Source organism: Megascapheus bottae, unplaced genomic scaffold, assembly GCF_031878675.1.
Source record: "Megascapheus bottae isolate mThoBot1 unplaced genomic scaffold, mThoBot2.hap1 HAP1_SCAFFOLD_47, whole genome shotgun sequence".
NCBI classification, from domain to species: Eukaryota; Metazoa; Chordata; class Mammalia; order Rodentia; family Geomyidae; genus Megascapheus; species Megascapheus bottae.
Window position 1 is genome coordinate 2,559,239 of NW_028327641.1, and position 4,988 is coordinate 2,564,226.

The following is a 4,988-nucleotide window of genomic DNA, read 5'->3' on the forward strand; positions in this document are numbered from 1 at the left end:
CATGATGCTGTGGGCACATTCGGTACAAGGAAAGTGAGAGCCTTCTCTCTCCATCCTGAGCCTTCTACCAAAGCCCCTTTCTTGCAGGACTCTAATGCTGTGGCTGTTCTGCAGAGATGTGCACTTATGTGCTGGGAGGGGTGTAAGAGACACTCGAGAACAGGATGACTTTTACACCCCACTTCCAGAAGCTTCTGAGAGAGGCCTCTATGCATCTGTCCAAAGAAAACGCACCTTAAATTAACTCAGTAAATGCTCTAAATAAATCAATAAGTGAATGCTCCAAATAAAGAACTAAATGATCATTCCTCTAATCTTAGCCACCCAGCAGGCTGAGCTCTGAAGATCACACTGGAAAGCCAGTCTTGTCAGTAAAATTCTAAAGGCACTTGTCTTCAGTTAGGCAGCAAAAAGCCAGAATTGACCTATGACTCAAATGGTACAGTGCTAATTTTTGAACACCAAAGGGATGGCATTGAGACCTGGGTTCAGGTTCAAGTGGCAGCACTGAACCACACACCAAAATGTAAATTCTTTCAGGTTCTAACATGCAAAGCTATCACAATCCCTCCCTGATGGCTCAAAAGTGATTCAGCCTCCAGCTTTTCCTCTGACTCCAGTATTTCACAGGCCTCCGCCATTAGTACTGACACCTCATTTCTTACTGGGAAATGGGATTTCCTAGGATGTCACCTAGGTGAGGGCTGCAGTTGGGAGCCACTTACTCATGCCTGAAATCCAACTTCTCAGTAAGCACACTGTTGAGACTCCAGTAGCTTGTGAGGGAAATGAAATGGCATGGTGTCCCAGTCATAATTAAGTAGTTTGTGCACTTGTATCATGCTTAGCTCCCCTGTGAACACCCCAATGAACCAAACAGGCTCAGAGAGAAGCCAAGTATTCCAAGACTTGTCCAGGAGGGGTGAGCAAACCTGGGTTTGGAGGGGGAACACTCACTTTTTCAAGAGAATTTCCAGCAACTACTACATTGTCCTCCACTATTTGAAATTGTGCAGGAAGTTTCCCACATAAAAGAGATCACCTTTCTGGTAGGCAGGGATCAGCTTTGTCAGCAGCATCTCCAACAGGCCTTCCTCCAGGATCCATAGGTTACAAGGCTCATTCAGAGTCTGAGCTGACTTACCATCACACTATGTTGGCAAAACAGTGGATATTTCAAACGTAGGAATGGGACCACACTTCACACTGAGGAATTGGAATAGAGTAGATTGGAAATGACACACTCTAATCTCAGTATAGTCACTTGAAAGCACACAAGAAGGTTGTAGTGTGTGGGCAGGATGATGGGTTCAAATAGGTTTCCTCTCAATATACCTCATCTGAGTTGCCCTGGAGTTTCCTGGCTTTCTTCCTAGAGAAATGCCTGATATACTGTAATTTTGGCTTGGCACTGATCCAGCATCTACTTCTTCAAGTGAGACATCCATATCTCTCATGCCTGAGATGCGAGCCTCCTGAACTTTGGCAACAGCACAGCAACATCTTTCTGGTTCTTGAGCCACAGGCCAAGGGAGCTGGCTTGAGCTGGTTGTCACATACACTGGCTTAGTTACCAGGGTTCCATATTCTATTCCATTGTGAAGGAGGTAGGGTCACCTTTCAAGGCCCAATGACCAAAGCTCCTTGCTCACAGAAGACCTCCCGAAAGACATACTGGAGGCTGAATCTCCCTTCCCACCTCACATATGGATGTAGTAAACAGCACATCTTTTTGTTCAAATCCCAAGTCATTAACTAAGCGTAAGTGCTAGCTTGGTCTCAGGCTCAAGGAGCCTTTCTTAGGTAAGATCCAAACTTAACTGTCACTATTCCCCTTACCCTTCACAAGACATTTTGCTTCACAGTGCCTTCTCAGCTTGCATTTTGCTCTTGCACATTTTAGTTTGCTAGTCCTGGGACTTGACCTCAGAGCCTGACCATTGTTCTTAGGCTTTCTTTAGGCTATAGCTGTCCCACCAAGCCACAGCACCACTTCCAGCGTTTTCTATGTATATGGTACTGCAGAATCAAACCGGAGTCTTTTTGTGTGGTAGCCAAGCACTCTACAAATAGATGAAACACCCAGGCCATCTTGCACATATTTTTCACTTCAATCTACTAGGACGTTGTTAGGTTTCTGTATCCTAATCTATTTTTCTTCCTGATGAATATCTGTGCTGTCATCTGTAAAAATGCAAGTGGGAAAATCACAGAAGCATTGGTGACATAAAAAAAGTCTTACAGACATAGATAAGTGTTCATTCTTTGTAGGAGAAAGGATATTTTGATATGATGATGATGACTATTTATAAACACTTTATCGGGGTTTAGAGTTTGGCCCAGTGGTAGAGTGCTTGCCTAGCATCCATGAAGATCTAGGTTTGAGTCCTTAATATCACACAGATATAAAAATCCATATGGCAATGTGGCTCAAGTGGCAGAGGGCTAGACTTGGGAAAAGCCAAGAGCAGTGCTCAGGCCCTGAGTTCAAGCCCCAGGAATGGCAGAAAAAAACAAAAGAAAAGAAAAGAAAAGAAATGTGCTTTTTACAAGTTATTCACTCACAGCATTTGCCTCTGAATTCTTCTCTTCTGCATCTTGTGACTTATCCTTTCCCTCAATGTAGACAAGAAAAACAGATTTTATTACTTGCTATCCTGTTGTCCAATCTTTGGATATTAATTCAAAATACAGTATTGCCTGAGATATTGTGTGTGTGCATGTGTGTGTGTATCTGCCAATGTGTGCATGCACACATGTGTACAGGGTTTAGGGCTTACTCATAGGGCCTGTGTGATAACCCTCAGCATATTTTCCTCAAAGGTATTGGTCTTTCACTTGTAGCTTATTATAGCTAATTGGAGTTGAGAGATTCACTCAATTTCTTGCCCTGTGCATTGGAACCCATTGCTGGGTTTTCATATTGTTAATTGTAGCTATAGAGAAGGCTGAGGTCTGGGGATCCTCGTTAGAATCCAGCCCCTGAAAGAAAGTCACTGATAGAAATCTTCATCTTCAGTTAAGCACGAATAAATAAGGCAAAAGTGGAACTGTGGCTCAGTTCCTCTTGTACCAGCCATGAGAAAATTAGTAATTGGCAGCACCTGGTCCCTGAGAGAAATCCTTAGCTCTGGTTCAAAAAAAGAAAGAAAATAATGAAAAAAATTAAAACTTGCTGAGGAATCCATAAGGATAAACGAGCCTGTGAATAATCTTGTCATTTCAGATTCCCTCAAGAGCTTATGTCTCTCTATATTTTATCAAGTTTTTTTAAGATATTTACATATTTTCTATCTTTCTTAATCAGAGATAGCCATCCACAAAACACAAACACAAACTCTCACACAGTATACCACCCACCCATAAGTGTCTGGCTATGTATATATGTATAGTCATATGTATTGATCTGTCTCTCTATACTAATATATAAATGCATAAACATATGTATTTAGACAAACAGGAAACATACATAGATAGGTCTCAGGCATTTCCAGATTTTTGTGCAAGTTCTCTGAGTGCAACTTACCATTGTATTGTTTGTCAAGATAGAGTCCCTCTAATTTTTGGCCAGCTTCTTGTCCTTTGATACTTTTTTCTGCCAGTCCTGGGTTTTGATCGCTAGACCTGGATGCTGTCACTGAGCTTGAGCTTCTTGCATTCAGTAGTTTATTGCAGATAAGAGTCTCATGGAGTTTCTGTCCTGGGATGGCTTTGAATTGTGATCCTCAGATCTAGAAACTCCTGAGTAGCTAGGATGACAGTCTTGAGCTACCAGTACCTGGTTCCTTTGCCTCTTTTACCCTTTTTTTTGGCCCCACCACAGCCATGGTATCTACCTTCCTATGTTCTCTCCACCTGCCCCCAGACAGGGGTCTGACAGATGCTTTCCACCCACTTATTCATATCCTCCTCTGTATTGGCTGACAGCTAAGACATGCACTCACAGGTCTGGATGCCAAACACAAAGCCATGCGATTGTTTCTCAGTCTGGAACATCCTATCAGATTTATAGCACCACAGAGGGTCAGGTTGATGCTCTTCCAGGGCTTCTTAAATTGTTCTCATATTAACCCACAACACGTTTGTCATCACTTGTCTAGCTAATTCATGGACTAAACCAGCATTCCCTACAAACTTAGATCCCAATACCATGAGGACACTCAAGGGTGCATTAGGAGTGTGACCTGCAGGGGGATGTGAGCCTGTCTAACTTGGAGGGGATTTCTCCACCACAGGAAATGGAATACAAATTTAGAATCTGCTTTCATGAGGTGACAATCTCTGGCAGATGTTCTTATCAAATGTGGCACTGCCTACTTCCAGCTTAAAACATGGGTTGATGACCCAGCATAACAGAGAATGTATTCACCCAGGCCCAACACATAGGCTGGGACCCTGAACTTTCAGGTAGCATTTGGCTTTGAAGGTCATGAGATCTTAGTCTACAAATGATTAGCCCCCTCCCGTGAGGCATAGCAAATGGAGCCAAAGTGCAACCCAGTTAAGCACCAGATCAAGCTTCCCTTCTTCAGTAGGGTATGGTTTGAAAACTGTGCATAGCTTCTGTTTGAAGCCAGTCCAGAAAGGAAAGTCCATGAAACTCTCATTTCCAGTTAACTACCAAGAAAAAGCCAAAGATAGAGATGAAGCCCAAGAGAGGTAGAGAGCCATCTGAAAATAATGGTTACACCGTGCAACATCCTCATTATCTGATCTTGAAAACATCTCTGCGTGCATCCCAGCATGCAGCCAGCATCTGGGGGTGACAGTGACCCCTGCGCCCATTGGCAGTCTGCACTGTCTCTGACATCTGTAATGTGAACCTCATTCTGTTGGGTTTGTGAAGCGGTGTCAACCCTGCAGAAAGAACCAAATGTGCCCTAACTCCCACTGTAACCTGGGGCCCCCAGCATTCCCCCATCTGCACCCCACCTGTGGCGTCTGATCCTAGGGAGCCCTCCTGCCCTGTCCAACACTCACATGAAATG